The following is a 17602-nucleotide window of genomic DNA, read 5'->3' as shown; positions in this document are numbered from 1 at the left end:
AGAGCTTCTAGTGGTCCATTAATTTCCAACAAACGAAGTACTCGCATCAGGGACATATTGGTCCATAATCAGATACTAGGCCCACAGAGAAATTGGCTACAACAGTCACCTTTAAAAGGAAATTTTCGTTGTGGTCACTGCAATTTTTGCAGTAGTCACATCACAGGTCAGACCCTAAATATTGGTCCTATTAGACATATGGTCCAACAATTTATCTCTTGCAGGATGGACTATGTCATTTACGTCATGTTCTGTCCTTGCAAGAGGTTTTATATAGGCAAAACGAAACGTCAGTTATTTATACGTTTTAGAGAGCACCTCAGATCTATCCACACTGGTAAAGGGGTACCAAGATTGATCAAACATGTACGAGACACGCATGATGGTAAACCAGAGGTCCTTACGTTCGCAGGGATTGAAAAGGTAACACCATCCGCACGAGGAGGTGATTTACACAGGTTCCTACTTAGACAAGAAGCACGGTGGATCATGCGGACTAGAGCCGCAGGACCGTCTGGCTTCAATGACAGGACTGATATGTCCGTTTTCTTATAATGGTTTTGTAGCCTTCTTCTAGCGTTTTTGTATACTATTTATATTTCTAGTCTCAGAGGGATGATCGCTCAGTTTGCCCTTTGTTCCATCAGAAAATATTTATAGTGTCTCTCTTTTTTCTATATGTCATGTGATTATGAGATTGTAATATGATAAAGGTATTTTCTACTTAGAGTTATTTGCTATGCACTTTATTGGCTTTTCCAGAGCTTTTTTGTATTTGTTTTTGATTTTAACATTCACATCGTTGTGTTTTTAATGTGTTGTTCATGTTTTATTTGAGGAGCGTGGGGAGTGGGCGTGTAGTGGGAGTGGGATGGTTCAATTTGACCAACCTATTTCTACTGGCGTCACTTCCCAGCTCATCAGACCCGTAGAAGCGCTGTGCTCAGCGCGAAACGGTTACCGTCGTTGTTCCCTGCTGACCTCTTCCTTCATGTACACACCCCCGATGCCGTGAAGATCTTGTCTTCAAGTCTTGACTGCTGAATAAAGGATCGTCTTTTCACCGCAGTGGTGAGTAATGCCGCATATTTTTCTTTTTAATTCACACATTTGTACAGACTTTGTTTCTTGCGAGCACCGCCAACATTTCTGAGGAGGACGTACTTATTCATTTACACCGCAAGTGGACGAAACGTCCCTCGCTCATACACAAGTGGCTGTGCGGCTTCATTTATTTTTTTCTCTTTTGTGATACTATGGGAAGTGAATTGTAGTACATGGATGACTATGGCGGTGCATTATACTATATGGAGCACTATGAGGAGTGTATTATACTATGTGGAGGACTGAGCAGTGTATTTTAATATGGAGGACTATAGGGAGTGTATTATACTATATGGAGGACTGTGGGGCACATTATAATATATGGAGGACTATGGGGTGTATTTTACTAAACAAGTAAAATGCTGCATATTCAGATTGTTCTTGCTGGAACAAAAATCCTTGTTGTCAGCAGCACATCGCCGCTGTAAACTGTAGATGTGCTTCTGATAACATGATACTGTATGATATTCTGTTAGTGATCTGTTAGTGATCGTTCTGTCCCATCATTATTCCTCAGTTGGTGGAAAGAGGCCGGGAAACAAGTGTTGAACAACTTCCGTATTGTCGATCAAACTCATTTAGCGGCCTGAACTCAGCGCACGTAAATACAACAGAAATGCTTTTGTGTGATGTGCAGTATGTTAGCATTTGGGGCCCCATATTAAACTTTGCCTAGGGCCCCACTTTGCCTAAAACCGGCCCTGCCTACAAGTATACAAAGATATTATACAGTCACCATGTGACAAGTGGGCCTGTGTAACTTCAAATGCCAGGGCTGAATTTTAGTCCCAGTCCGGCCCTGTAGAAGGGTGAAACGTTGACCAGCCATTTCTCATTTTTCCAGCAAAATTTACAAAACCATTTTTTTAGGGACCATATCACATTTGATGTGACTTTGAGAGACCTATACGACAGAAAAATACCCCAAAGTGACCCCATTCTAAAAACTGTACAACTCAAGGTGCTTAAAACCACATTCAAAAAATGTATTAATCAAAGGAATTAATGATATATGGAAGGAAAAAGGAACATTTAACTTTTTTAAAATTTTACTTTAGACCCAAATTTCTTAATTTTCTCAAGGGTAACAGGAGAAAATGGACCTCAAACTAGGGTTGAGTGACTTTTATTTTTATAGGATCGGGTCGGGTTTCACGAAACCCGACTTTCTCAAAAGTCGGGTCGAGTGAAATCGGCCGATCCTATAAAAAAGTCGGGGTCGGGGTCGGCTGAAACACGAAACCCAATGCAGTGCAATGGGATACTATGGTTCCCAGGGTCTGAAGGAGAGGAAACTCTCCTTCAGGCCCTGGGATCCATATTAATGTGTAAAATAAAGAATCAAAATAAAAAATATTGATATACTCACCCTCGGACGCGCCCTGGTACTAACCGGCAGCCTTCCTACCTAAGAATGAGCGCGTGAATGACCTGCGGTGACGTCGCGGCTTGTGATTGGTCGCGAGCGGTCACATGGACAAGCCGCGATGTCATCTAAGGTCCTTCACGCGCTCATTCTTAGGAAGGAAGGCTGCCGGAAAGAAGCAGGGCGCGTCCGAGGGTGAGTATATTCCTATTAGGTATATACTCACCCTCGGACGCGCCCTGCTTCTTTCCGGCAGCCTTCCTTCCTAAGAATGAGCGCGTGAAGGACCTTATATGATGTCGCGGCTTGTCCATGTGACCGCTCGCGACCAATCACAAGCCGCGACATCACCGCAGGTCATTCACGCGCTCATTCTTAGGTAGGAAGGCTGCCGGTTAGTACCAGGGCGCGTCCGAGGGTGAGTATATCAATATTTTTGATTTTGATTCTTTATTTAACACTTAAATATGGATTCCGATACCGATTCCCGATATCGCAAACATATCGGAACTCGGTATCGGAATTCCGATACCAGATTCAGAAGATCGCCGACCTCATGGCCGACCCTACACAGGGGTCGGGTCGGGTTTCATGAAACCCGACTTTGCCAAAAGTCGGCGACTTCTGAAAATGGCCGACCCGTTTCGCTCAACCCTACCTCAAACTTTGTTGTGCAATTTCTTCTGAGCACGCCATATGTAGGAGAAAACTATAGTTTGGACGCACAGCCTAGCTTGGAAGGGAAGTAGAACCGTTTGACTTTTTGAACGCAAAATTGGCTGGAATAATTAGCAGACGCCATGTCGTATTTGGAAAGCATCTGATGTGCCTAAACAGTGGAAACCCCCCACAAGTGACCTCATTTTGGATACTACACCCCTCAAGGAATGAATCTAGGTGAGCAGCTTGAACCCCCAGGTGCTTCACAGAAGTTTATAACTTTGACATGTGAAAATAAAAAAAATATTCACAAAAATGTTTTTTAGCTCCATTTTTTAATTTTCATAAGGGTAACAGGAGAGATTTCGCCATACAATACCCCAATTGCTGGGGAAAACTACTGTTTGTTCTCACGGCAGGGATCAAATGGGAAGGAGTGAAATTTAAATTTTGGAGAGCAAAATTGCCTGGAATCATTAGCAGACCCATGTAACTTTGGAGAGCCAGTATACAGGCAGAGATGCTTAGCTGTTCAAGGCCTCCAACAATTGCACTAACCAAGGTGCAGCGGACCCAAGTTAAGATGGCAGATACACAGGTGCAATAATACCAATAATGCAGCCACCCTACAATCAGGAATTGGCCGCTTGGTGCACCTGTGCAAACAAATAGTCTGTATGTGGCATGTTCACACAGGAATGCAAAGTATATGGCTCAAAGCCTATTAATGACGCCATATAGCGGGCTCACCATAATGCATCCTGTGTGAACAGAGGCCACAGTGTACAGAGCCATCTAAGGCCCAGCCGCACCCTGGAAAAATATTATATTATAACTTGGGTCCGCTGCACCTTGGTTAGTGCAATTGTTGGAGGCTTTGAACAGGTAAGCATCTCTGCCTGTATACTGGGGGGTTTTTTTTGTCTAGATTAGTGGAGGTCTTTCCTCTTATGGTGTTGTTTTTTTACTTTGGAGAGCCCCATATATGCCTAAACAGTGGAACCTCCCAGAAGTGACCCCATTTTGGAAACTAGATCCCTCAAGCAATGTATCTAGATGTGTGGTGAACACCTTGAACTCCCAGCACTTCACAACGTAGTCATTAAAAAAAATCACAAAAATGTTCTTTTAGCCCCAATTGTTATATTTTCACAAGGGTAACAGGATAAAATGAAACCCAAAATTTGTTGTGCAATTTCTCTTGAGTACGCAGATTCCCCATATGTAGAGGACAACTACTGTTTCGGCACACGACAGGGCTCAGAAAGTAAGAAGTGACAATTTGAAACGCAGACTTTGATGGAATGGTCTGTGGGTGTCATGTCGCATTTGGAGAGCACCTGATGTTCCTAAACAATGGAAATCACCACACAAGTGACCCTATTTTGAAAACTAGACCAATCATGGAATTTATTTATTTATTTTTTCAAAAATGTTTTAGCCCAAAATTTTCGCATTTTCACAAGGATAGCAAGAGAAAACAGACATCCAAATTCGTTGTGCAATTTCTCCTGAGTACACCGATACCCTATATGTGGTTGAAAACTAATTTTGAGGCACAGTGTAAAGCTCAGAAAGGAAGAAGTGCCATATTGGAATTCAGATTTTGCTGGACTGGTTTGAGGGTGCCATTGTCATGATCCGGTCCGGGTTTTAGTCCTGTCTGCCCTTTTCCCGGGCTGATCATGTCAAGGGTTAACTTTGCTCTGCCTCTTTCTGGGTTCAGGTTTGCTATTTAGCTCTGTTGCATCCTGCAGGTTGTGTCAGTTATAGATTCTGCCTACGGCCTGGGTAGCTGACTCTGGTTATATCCTGATTTGTCCTGCTGTAATCCCTGACTGTTCCCGTATCTGTTTATTCCCCTTCCCCTATTCCGACTCAGTGTTTTCCGCTTGTGTTTGGACTCTCTGGTACTTGACTCGGCTTTGTCTCAGACCTGTCTCTGTCATTTGCTCCTGGTACTTCTGCTTCCGTCTGATATTGACCCGCGTCTCTGACTCTGAGTTGATTTTCCCCTTTGTACTACGTTACTCTCCTGGTTTTTGCTGATTGACTACCCTGTTGCCACCTGGTGGTGGTCTCGCTGCAGCGCTGCAGGTCTGCTCTGACAAGTGTGGCAGTCTTCCCTCCACTCTACTGCCATCTATTTGAGCGTGCATCTACTTGCATAGCTGCGGCGTGACATTATAACTGACCACTGACAGTTTTTTTTTCTTTGCTCTGCTTCTTATGGATCCGCTGCACACTCTTTGGGTCAGATCTGACCCAAATTATGCAGGATTTGTCAGTGGAACATAGGGCTCTTGCTTCCTCTCACAACCAACTCCAGCGGGAACTTACTGAAACTGTAAAATCTTTTCAGGGTTCGATGACAAAATCAGCTGTTAAGCAATCTAACCCCATTGATATTTCCTTACACTCTCCTGAACCTACGGTCAGGCTCCCTGATACTTTCTCCAGAGAGAAGGAGAGGTTTCTTACATTCAGAGAGGGTTGTAAGCTATTTTTTTTCCTTGGACCCAGATCCTCAGGAGATGAGAATCAATGGGTGGGGATAATTTATTTTGTTCCGGGAGGGTCCTCTAAGGCTTTCACACATCCGTCTTATGGCCTACGTTGTAATGCGTCGTTTTGGAGAAAAAACGCATCCTGCAAAGTTGCCCGCAGGATGCGTTTTTTCTCCATAGACTTGCATTAGCAATGCATTGCGACGTATGGCCACACATCGCATCCGTCGTGCAACGGGTGCATCATGTTTTGGCGGACGCACAAAAAAAGTTCAATGTAACGTTTTTTCGTGCGATGGGTCTGCCATTTTCGACCGCGCATACACGGCCGAAACTCCGCCCCCTCTTCCCCGGAACTCACAATGGGCAGCGGATGCGTTGTAAAACTGCATCCGCTGCCCACGTTGTGCTAAATTTAGCACAACGTCCGTCGGTACGTCGGGCCGACGGTTTGCGACTGCCCCGTATCGACGGATGTGTGAAAGTAGCCTAACCTGGGCTTTTTCTTTACCTGCTACTGCCCCTGAACAAACATCTGTAGATAAGGTCTTTGAGGCTTTAGGACTGATTTATGATGAACCAGTCCGGGTCAGGGTGGCAGAGGACGTGATCATGGTTCTCTCCCAGAGTAAACTCACTGCTGAACGGTATTGTTCTGAGTTTAAACAGTGGTCCACTGAGGTTTCTTGTGATGACTCTGCTTTGAGATGCCAGTTCAGGAGAGGACTTTCGGATCATCTCAAGAATGCTCTGGCCCTCCATCCGCCACCCAGTTCCCTGGAGGAGGCCATGACCCAGGCCAATCATACGGACCGGAGATTATGGGAAAGAGGAAATATCCAGTGAGAGATTCCTGTATTGCCTGGTAAGGTTGGTTTCACATTTGCGTCTGTGTACGAAACGTTTCGTCCGCATAGATCCGCATGCGTCCTGTGTACATATCTTTAACATGGTGTACGCAGGGACATGCGTTTGCATGCATTCGCCTGCAGATGCATACGCATGCGTCGCTTCTCGATGTGGGGTAGGGTCCGGCGAACGCAACATGTTGCATTTTTGGAAGCGTCAAAAATTTGTCAAATATGCGCAGACATGCGTTGTGTCAGGGACCCGCTACTTTAACCAATTTAAGACCATGTGCCTTTTTCTCCAGGAATTTATTTTTCTTCTGCGGAGAGGAATTATGATGTTGGTAACCAGGACTTATTGGCCATAAGATTGGCTTTTGAAGAATGGAGGCACTTTTTAGAGGGGGCAGTTCATCGGATCACGTGATTACGGACCACAAGATCCTGTCCTTCATTGAGTCTGCCAAGCGGTTAACTCCTAGACAGGCGAGGTGGTCGCTTTTTTTTCACGTTTTCATTTTTCTATCACCTTTCGGCCTGGTTCCAAGAATGTCAATGCGGATGCCTTATCACGCAGTTTTGATCCGATATCACCCCCCGAACCTCCTTCCTCCTTTCTTCAGCACGGGGTGGTTGTTGCTGGGGTATCCTCTGAATTGGAGCTTGAAATTCGGGAGGCTCAGTCTCTTGCTCCTCTGTCTTTACCTGCAATAAGCTCTTTGTCATGGTTCAGTACCGGTTGAGGGTTCTCCGGGAGTTCTACGATTCTGCTTTCAGTGGACACCTGGGGATCTTGGCCACCCGGAAAGCCATTGCTAGGCTGTTTTGGTGGTCCTCCATGACCTCTGATGTCACTGTGTTTGTGTCTGCTTGTGATACCTGTGCCCGTGCTAGGAGCTCCCATAACCGGCCGGACGGGAAATTGGTGCCATTGCCAATTCTGGAAAGACCTTGGACTCATTTGCCCATCGTTTTGACGCTGCACTGACCGCAACAAAATGCAACATGTTGCGTTTGGCGTAGTTCGGCGCAGCGTCAAAACAACGCATGAGGAGGCATCTGCATGCATTCGCATGGCCTGTGTACCCAATGTTAAATATAGGTACGCAGGACACATGCCGATGTAGGCGGAGCTGAATGGAAGAGGTGCAGCAGTGGGCAGGGCTTAACGGAGGAAGTACGAGGAAGTATGCAGCCCTCTGCAGCTCTGCCCTATGCAAGTGTGAAACCAGCCTAAGTTGTTTGTTGAGCACATTGTGCGGTTGCATGGCGTGCCTTTGAGTGTGGTTTCTGATAGAGGGGTACAATTTGTATCCAAATTTTGGAGTACATTTTGTAAAAGATTGGGTATTTGCTTGACCTTCTCCTCGGCCTACCATCCTGAGACCAACAGTCAGACGGAGAGGACCAATCAGTCACTTGAACAGATTTTGCGATGTCTTGCTACGTCTCAGTAGGATAATTGGTGTTCTTTGTTGCCCGTGGCTGAGTTTGCTTTTAATATTCGAATAAATCAGTCCACTGGCACCTCTCCGTTCTTCTTTAACTATGGTTTTCACCCCCATTTTGGTGAATTTTCCAGGCTGGATTCGGGGTGTCCAGGCGCTGATTTGGTGGTTCAACGGCTGGAGGAGGTGTGGAGGGAGGTTCAGAAGAGTGTTGGGGTGACTCAGGGCAAACAAAAACATTTTGCTGATAAGTGACGATCTGTGGGACCTAAGTTGCTGGTGGGAGACAAGGTGTAGTTGTCTACCAAGAACATACATCTGAAAGTTCCCTCTATGAAGCTGGGTCCCAAGTTTATTGGTTCTTATGAGGTCATTGAGGTTGTCAACCCAGTTGCCTTCCGTTTACGCTTACCACCGTCGCTTCGGATCCCCAATGTATTCCATAAGTCCCTTCTTAAGCCATGTGTATCTTCCTCTGCTGGGTCATCATTCCCTCCGCCCCCTGTCTCGGTGGATTGTCAGACTGAGTTTGAAGTTGAACGGATTGTCGATTCTCAGAGGGTTCGCAAATCACTTCAGTACGGAGGGTACTGTCATGATCCGTTCCGGGTTTTAGTCCTGTCTGCCCTTTTCCCGGGCTGATCATGTCAAGGGTTAACTTTGCTCTGAGTCTTTCTGGGTTCAGGTTTGCTATTTAGCTCTGTTGCATCCTGTGGGCTGTGTCAGTTATAGCTTCTGCCTACGGCGTGAGTAGCTGACTCTGGTTATATCCTGATTTGTCCTGCTGCGATCCCTGACTGTTCCCATGTCTGTTTATTCCCCTTCCCCTATTCCGACTCAGTGTTTTCCGCTTGTGTTTGGACTCTCTGGTACTTGACTCGGCTTTGTCTCAGACCTGTCTCTGTCTTTTGCTCCTGGTACTTCTGCTCCCATCTGGTATTGACCCTCTGGTGCATCTCTGACTCCGAGTTGATTTTCCCCTTTGTACTATGTTATTCTCCTGGTTTTTGACGCTGATTGTTTGACTACCCTGTTGCCACCTGGTGGTGGTCTCGCTGCAGGTCTGCTTTGGCAAGTGTTGCAGTCTTCCCTCCACTCTACTGCCATCTACTTGAGCATGCATCTACCTGCATAGCTGCGGCGTGGCAGCCATGTTACATTGGCAGAGCTTTGAGGTGCCAGAACAGCAGAAACTCCCCCCCCCCCCTCATAAGTGACCTTTTTTAGAAACTACACCTCCCAATAAATTCATCTAGGGTGCACTGATCATTTTGACAACACATGTGTCCCACATAATTTTATACCATTGAGCAGTGAAGAAAGAATAATTACATTTTTACCACTAAAATATTGTTTTAGCCCCAAGTTTTAAATTTTCCTAAAGGTTAAAAGGAAAAAATGGATCTCAATTTGTTGTAAAAATTTCTCCTGAGAGGGCCAATCTGGAAATACTTTTCAGGCACAGTGGAAAGCTCAGATGGGAGGGAGACCATTGTAGTGCAGATTTTACTGTTATGGCTTGCTGGTGCCATGACCCACTGGGAAAGCCGATGAGGTGCCAGAACAGCAGAACCCCCAATAAGTGACCTCTTTTACAAATTATACCTCTCAATAAATTTATCTAGGGGTGCAATGATCATATTGACACCACAGGTCGGTCAGAGAATTTTATACCATTGGGCAGTGAAAAAATAATTACATTTTTACCACCAAAATTTTGTTTTAGCCCCAGATTTTACATTTTCACAAGAGGAAATGGGTAAAAATTGCACCAAAATTTGTCCTACAAATTCTACTGAATGTAGAAATACCCCTTATGTGGCTGTACAGTACTGCTTAGCCATACTGCGAGACTCGCAGAGCGCTATTTGCCCCTGGAACACAGATTTTCCTAGGATAGTTTGCGGACTCCAAATAGAGAGCCTGTAAGTACTAGTAGAGTAGAATCCCCCCTCAAGTGACCCCATTTTGGAAATTATACCCCTTTGTGAATTTATCTACAAGTGTAGTGATGATTTTGACTCCATGGGTCTTTTCCAGAAACAAGCAGCAGTAGATGATGCTGAGGGAAAATTGCAAATCTGCTATTGTATGTTGCAATACGTTGTAATGTCCAGTACGTTATGCCCAGCTTGTGCTTCAGGCGACACGCACCCATAAATTAGGCTGGCTCTCATCATCTCAGAAATGTCAAATATATGAACCCTAAAATGTGGTTAAGGCACATTGGGGTTCAGAAGGGAGGGGAGCATTTGGATTTGGGAGTTAAGAATTTGCTGAATTTCTTTTGGGGGTGAAGAGCCATTTAGCTTTTCCAGAGCCTTTGTACTACCAGTAATATGGAAGCCACCAATGTTTCTGATAACAGATGACAAAGCTGAGTGGGAACTTGGTTTTTATAGATTGATTTGATACTTTATTGGGAACATTTTACATAACATTTTGGATCATGTTTATCCTGCGCTCTTTACCCTGAGCACTTACATTGAGGTTTCCATCTAAATCTCCAAGTGACGTGATTCAGATGAAACACTCAAGGGATCCATTTACTATAATGAGGCAGCAGAGTTACTCTGGACTCCATCTGGCCTCTGTTCTGCGTTGTCCTTCTTTTCAAAGGTGCACAAAACTGTGGTGGACCGCACTTTTATGCACGCGAAAAAGGACTGACACCACCAGACCACAGGCTAGACAGCGTCCACAGTGCCTCCATCTGACTTAAGAATTGCTTTTATTTTTTTTTAACACCGTTCCTCACGCTGTATAAGTGATTAGACCACTTTATTCTTTGGGGCTGTGCAATTACAGCGATCCCAGATTTATATCATTTTTTTATGTTTGGCTGCTGTCACGCACACAAGAAAATGCTATTTATTGCAGTGTTCACTGGAGGGGTTAACTAGTGGGACAGTTCTATAGGTCGGGTCCTTCTGGACATGGCAAAATTTAAAATAAAAGAGGTTTTGTTTGCACTTAGATGTATCCTAAACTACCCAGAGTGATCCTGATTTAGAAGTAGATTACATGAATTATCTACTGGATCAACAGTGAGGGAATATTAAAAGGTAGACACGCTTGCGTTATTGAGTCCTATAGGACAATGTTGTTGCAACCTTAGATGACGTGGCACAGCGAACCTGTAAAGTGCACTGCTAGTTGAAACTTAATTAGTCTAGGTTATTGTGCCTTAAACGACAGATCAAAAATGAATAAATGGATCGATGGAGCCACATAAGTGCTAGGTAGTATTACCTTGTGTACGGCAGATACGTCCAGGAAGCTGGTGTCTGTGGTGTCCACATAGAGTCAAATCCTTCCGCGGTGTGGAAGCAGTGTTGTCTGCGAGAAGACTGAGTATCCTGGGGCGCTGTCCCAGCCGTTGACAGGCATCCCTCGGTATCCGTAACCTGCGTAGAGCGGGAGCCGGATACTGCTATGTAAGCCAGTAAGGTGCACTGGAGTGGCAGGACCTTACATGACGTCATGGTCACGTGATCACTCACGTGACTGGCTACAGAGCGTGGACTGGACCAATAATCCTATGCGTTTCGGAATTCACGGATTGCTTTGTCAGGGATGGTCCAGTAATGGTCCTGAGTCCCTTTATATCTCCAGATGATCATGTGGCAGCCTCTCACATATTAAAAGCAAACAATTCTATCTCGCTATTGAGGTCCATGGGTATCAGAGTGTCCAATTCAAAGATCCATCTGCTTTCTTCGAGGGACATTTGCTGGATATAGTTGTACTTTCTACAGCTTTTTTTAATTGTTTGAAGGCCTGTAATGATAGTGCCTTTTGAACCACCGTGATGAGTCAAGAAGTGATTGGATAGTGGATGGCCAGTAAATTTCTTATTTATATTCCGCAGATGTTCACTCATTCTCACATGTAGTGGGCGCTTCGTTCTTCCTATATACAATTTGCCACTGGGACATTAAAAAGAGTAAAATACCCCCTCTGTGGGACATGTGATTAAGTCGTTAATCCCAAATTCAGTGGTTCCATTGGACATACTAAATGTTTTTTTGTATTGAGTTTTCTACATGGTTTACACTTTCGGCATATAAAGAAGCCTAATTGTATTTGTTGAGAGTAATGTGTGGATGGAACCAGAGAATTTGGGATAGTGGGAGCTATTTTATTACCCAAGTTATTGGCCTTTCTGTAGATGAATTTAGGATGCTAAGGTAGTTTTTCCCAAATAATTTTGTCCTCTTTTAGGATACCCCAATGTCTGTTGACAATTCTCCTGAGAATGTGGGTATTGGCATTAAATTGGGTTAAATAGGAACTTCATCAGCTAGTGTATAACAAAACCAAAACGCATGTTTAGAATTAAGGGACAATAAAACACTAAATAGTGAAGAAAGGCCCAAAGCCTGGAACAAAGGCAACCCACTCCATAACTACAAGTAATACCAAGAGGACAAAGGAGTAAATAGGGTTAAAAGAATGATATTTTATTAAAGTACAAAAGGATTTTAGTACATGATGCAATAATACAAAAATTCTAAAAGTATAAAGTGCAAAAAGGATGGTTAAAAACAGGAATCCCCAGGTGTGCAAACTGCCCTATCTAAGAGTGAATCAAAAGTCATAAGGAGCCAAGGTTCCTGCACCCTCTCATCATTTGGCATTGCTCCATGTCCCCTGATGAACCCCCGGGATTCTCGCGGGGGGGAAACGCATCGGGCGTAATAGGGAGGACATCCCCGCTGGAGACCGCTAGAGCTATATGATTGAACGACTACCCACAACGCTTGAAGTATATCACTGGGACGCAGATGAGTAGAAGCGTTGATTACATTATTAGACTGAGTTATTTAGATGGGGTGGTCTCTATATGGTTGTTTTTGATGAGTTTGCTCTGGGGTCCCCTGTTTTGTTGGGATGCTTTTGTTATTTTGTGCTCTTGTGGGCCACTGTCCTATTAGGAGTATTCATATACCTAGGGGTCATTTGACCAGTTATAATTTTGGACAAATGTAACCACAGGGTTGACTGGAACATTATGAGAATCAGGTGGAGTGGCCCTTTGCTATTTTACATTTTGGATAAACGAAGCATTGGTATTGTGTGTCTACCCAATGAGTTGTTGTAATCTTCTATTATCCTCTATAAGGGACTCTCTTTTGGGGGCAAATAACAAATTTTGTGTTTTTGTTGCTTTGCTAAGTTTTTTTTTTCTGCTTTATTCTCTGCATTTTTTTGAGTTTTTATATTTTTTTCAATTTTCGGGTATTGAATACACTGGTACTGTATTAGGGCACCTGACAGGGTCTGTTAGTCCGTATCGGGTTCGTTCCTTGTGTTCATATTGTCATGTGTATATATACACCAATGTTTCCAAATTTGGAACAAATAGATTTTAGCTTTAATTAATAAGTTACATTTTAGGGATCCTTGTTGTTCTTGTTTTTTTGGTTGGTTCTAGGATCCTAAATATTATTTGTTTGAGCGGTTTTTTTGTCACTAGGTAAAGTCTCCTGTTTTTCCAGAAAGTATCTGGCTGCTTCGCATCCCTTATCATGTTGTATAATAGTATACAATGAGTTGATGTCTAGAGTGCCCAAGATATAGTGTTCTTGCCATTGGATTGTTTCCAAGATTTGTAGAATATGAGTACTATCTTTGAGGTGGGACGGAAACTTGGGAACTACCGTATATACTCGAGTATAAGCCGAGATTTTCAGCCCATTTTTTTAGGCTTAAAGTGCTCCTCTCGGCTTATACTCGAGTCATTGTCCCAAGGAGTCGACGGGGGGAGGGGGGGCGGCTGTCACATCATACTCGCTTGCTCCCGAAACAGTCTCTGCACTTCCCTGCTTCTCCGATGGTCTCCGGCGCCCGCAGCTCTTCCTGTGTTCAGCGGTCACGTGGTCCCGCTCATTAAAGTAATGAATATGGACGCGACTCCACTCTCATAGGTTTGGAGTGCATATTCATTACTTTAATGAGTGGTACCATGTGACCGCTGAACACAGGAACAAGCTGCTGGCACCATCAGAGAAGCAGGGACCGTGCCAGGAAGGGGTGAGTAGGCGGGGGAGGGTGAGCCATGCGATATTCACCTGTCCCCGTTCCACCGCCGGGCTGTGTCTTCCGCATCCTCTGTCTGTGACGTTCAGGTCAGAGGGTGCGATGACGTGGTTAGTGCATGCCCTCTGCCTGAACAGTTCCTGAAGAGAGCCAGAAGACACAGCGGCGCGCAGTGGTGGAACGGGGACAGGTAAATATTGCAAGAGCCGGTGTCTTGAGCCAGCAGCGACTCCCACATCTGGTCCCCATAGCACACCAGTGTCCCCGCCTGCTCAGGAAAGCAGCACCAGACCCCCAGCGACGAGAGGTGAGTATGTCATTTTTTTTTTTTAATCACAGCAGCAGCATATGGGGCATATTATTCTATGAAGCATCTTATGGGGCCATCAACCTTTGTGCAGCATTATTGGGGCATAATATTCTATGGAGCATCTTATGGGCCCATCATTAACCTTTTATGCAGCATTATATGGGGCATATTATAATATGGAGCAACTTATGGGGCTCATCATGAACTGTATGGAGCATTATATGGGGCTCCTGATTCAATATGGATATTCAAAAACACAACCTACTGATGTCTCAATTAATTTTACTTTTATTGTTACCTATTTTTATTTTTGAAATTTACCAGTAGCTGCTGAATTTCCCACCCTAGGCTTATACTCGAGTCAATACGTTTTCCCAGTTTTTTGTGGCAAAATTAGGGGTCCTGGCTTAGGCTTGGTTCACATTGCGTTAACAGCAGCCCGTTCAACACATGCGTTAATGGGCTGCTGTTAACGCAAGTGCCAATTTGTCATTGCGCTAGCGCAGATGGAGCATCTGCTAGCTCTATCTGCGCTAGCAGTGACGGACCCGGAAACGCTGCAGCCCGCGTCTCAGGGTCCGAAACTTAATGACAGCACATGGCTAGCGCACGCCCATTGTGGGCGTGTGCTAGCGATGCGTCCGACATTGCATTCAATGGCGGCGTTAACGGACTACATTACACCGCGGTGTAACGTAGTCCGTCTAACGGACGCCAGGAACGCAATATGAACCTAGCCTTATACTCGGGTCGGCTTATACTCGAGTATATACGGTAATTTTTGCAAATGGCAGTCTGTGTCTGGTGACTCTTATTTTCCTCTTGACAATACCTCATAGATTATGGTGTTACAGTCAGGCGAGTTTGCTGGCCAATCAAGCACAGTGATACTGTTGTTTTAAAACCAGGTATTGGTACTTTTGGCAGTGTGGACATGTGCGAAGTCCTGCTGGAGAATCAAATTTCCACTTCCAAAAAGCTTTTTGGCAGAGGGAAGCATGAAGTGCTCTAAAATTTTCCTGATAGATGACTGTGCTTACTTTGGTCTTGATATAACATAGTGGACCTTTACCAGCAGAAGACATGGCTCCCCAAACCAACACTGATTGTGGAAACTTCACACTAGACCTCAAGCAGCTTGGATTGTGTGCCTCTCCACTTTTCCTCCAGACTCTGGGACCTTGATTTCCAAATGAAATGCAAAATTTACTTTCATCTGAAAACAACACTTTGGACCACTGAGCAACAGTCCAGTTCTTTTTCTCCATGGTCAAGGTTGGCGTTGTGTATTGGTCATGAGTGGCTTGACACAAGGAATGCGACACTTGTAGCCCATGTCCTGGATACGTCTGTGTGTGGTGGCTCTTGAAGCAATTACTCCAGCAGAAGTCCACTCCTTGTGAATCTCCCCCCAATTTTTTAATGGCCTTTTCTTAACAATCCTTTCAAGGCTGTGGTTATCCCGGTTGCTAGTGCACCTTTTTCTACCACACTTTTTTCTTCAACTCAACTTTCCATTAATATGCTTGGATACAGCACTCTGTGAACAGCCAGCTTCTTTAGCAAATATCCTTCTTGTGGAGTGTGTCAATGACTGCCTTCTGGACATCTATCAAGTCAGCAGTCTTTCCCATGATTGTGGAGCCTACAGAAACAGACTAAGGGATGTTTTTGAAAGCTTAAGAAGCCTTTGCAGGTGTTTTTTGTTAATTATTCTAATTTACTAAAGATAATGACTTTTGTGTTTTCATTGGCTGTAAGCCATAATCATCAACATTAACAGAAATAAACACTTGAAATAGATCACTCTGTAATGACTCTATATAATATGAGTTTCACTTTTTGTATTGAAGAACTAAAATAAATTAATTTGTTGATGATATTCTAATTTTGTGAGAAGCACCTGTGTATATATAGATTTTTTTAAAATTTTATTCTTACAATTTTTTCAACTTTTTTTACTTAGTTCCTTTATGAAACTTTCTGTTTTTTAACTGATTGCCTCTTATCGCTTATAAAGCACTGCAATGCACGAGCATTGCTATGCTTTATAAACTGTCAGTGCTGCACTGACATAAAAACTTGATACACCATGATCTGAGCATGGTGTAACAAGCGCAGGAGCCGGAGCCACTCTGAGTCAGTGGCCACATGATATGTCATGTGAGTGCGCACAATATGTGCGCCACTGTGCCCCACTCCACTCTGCGCTCCAGCGCATGCACACATCTGACAAGAAGCTGGGGTTGTACACCCAGTCAGTGCACATGCCCGAGAAGTGGATGGGCAGTGCGCACGCATGGGATTTGATATGTGGTTGCCGTGACTTCAGGCCAGTCACGGCAATCAAATGCAATGCTGTGGGAGTGCCTAATTTCAAAAGTATACCGACTGATCCATGACTGAAAATATAAAGCTACAGCCCCTATGACTGAAAGAAAAGGTCTGTGAGGGAATCCTCTAATGATATAAAGTGTTTTTTAAACCTACTACTTGGAGCTTTTCTTTGAGAAAAACATGTGATGCACATTGCTTCACTAACAGCACATTGGAACCAGTTTAACAGCTAAAAATGAGGTGACAGGTTCCCATTAATGCAAACAGCTGAACGTTTTCTAATACTGTAAACCTTATTAGCAATGGGGAGTGAATAATTTAATTGATTTACTTTTAATTGTCCAGTATGTGTTGCCAGTGGTATAGCAAATTGTTTAGAAAAGTTATGAAAGTAGTGTATAAAATACCAAATATAGATGGAGGGGAAGCGGCAGCGGCGGAGCTGCGGGTTACAGGAGGCAGGAGCCAGCTGCTGCAACTAAAGCCTGTGCCCGCTGCTAAAGAGAAATGAATATTCACTTGACATTAGGGTATCCGTGAGTCAAAAGTAGCTTAGATGTTAGTTAACCTACTCCCCATCCATCCACCATTCCTATCTCTTTCACCGAACCCTTGCCCAAATACCTGATGCGGTGACCATTGCCAAATAAAAACTTTACACTGAAATTGGATTAAATGGCCACAGCAGCCTTTTATTAACATTTAATAAAATGATTTAACAATAAAGTCCAAAAGAGGGGGTGTGGTCCTCGAAGCCCCAAAACCTAATCTTAAGTATCCACAGCCCACCGTGGCCCCAGGTCAAGTCTTACCCCCAGCCGCTATGCACCAGCTCGGGGGCAGATGATAACCAACCTGTCCGAACCAATAAACAACTTGATTAACCCTTCCATAGGATTGAACAGACCCCGTCCAACTGAAATTCCTTAGGGGAGTCCAGGACCTCGTGAGATCATCCCCCCCTACCAATCCACCATTTT

General features: G+C 44.2%; 1 long non-coding RNA gene across 2 annotated transcripts in view; it reads right to left on the bottom strand.

The window, feature by feature from the left end:
• The window catches only part of LOC143792970 (uncharacterized), a 113886-nt gene extending 102563 nt beyond the window's left edge, over nucleotides 1-11323 (bottom strand). For both annotated transcript variants that reach the window (XR_013220013.1, XR_013220012.1), the window contains exon 1: nucleotides 11186-11323. This is a non-coding gene — a long non-coding RNA (uncharacterized LOC143792970). The remainder of the gene's footprint in view (nucleotides 1-11185) is intronic.
• Between the last annotated feature and the right edge of the window lie 6279 nt (nucleotides 11324-17602).

Source organism: Ranitomeya variabilis, chromosome 1 (assembly GCF_051348905.1).
Source record: "Ranitomeya variabilis isolate aRanVar5 chromosome 1, aRanVar5.hap1, whole genome shotgun sequence".
NCBI lineage: Eukaryota > Metazoa > Chordata > Amphibia > Anura > Dendrobatidae > Ranitomeya > Ranitomeya variabilis.
The sequence above is the reverse complement of the archived record's forward strand: the minus strand, read 5'-3'. Positions and strand labels throughout refer to the sequence as shown.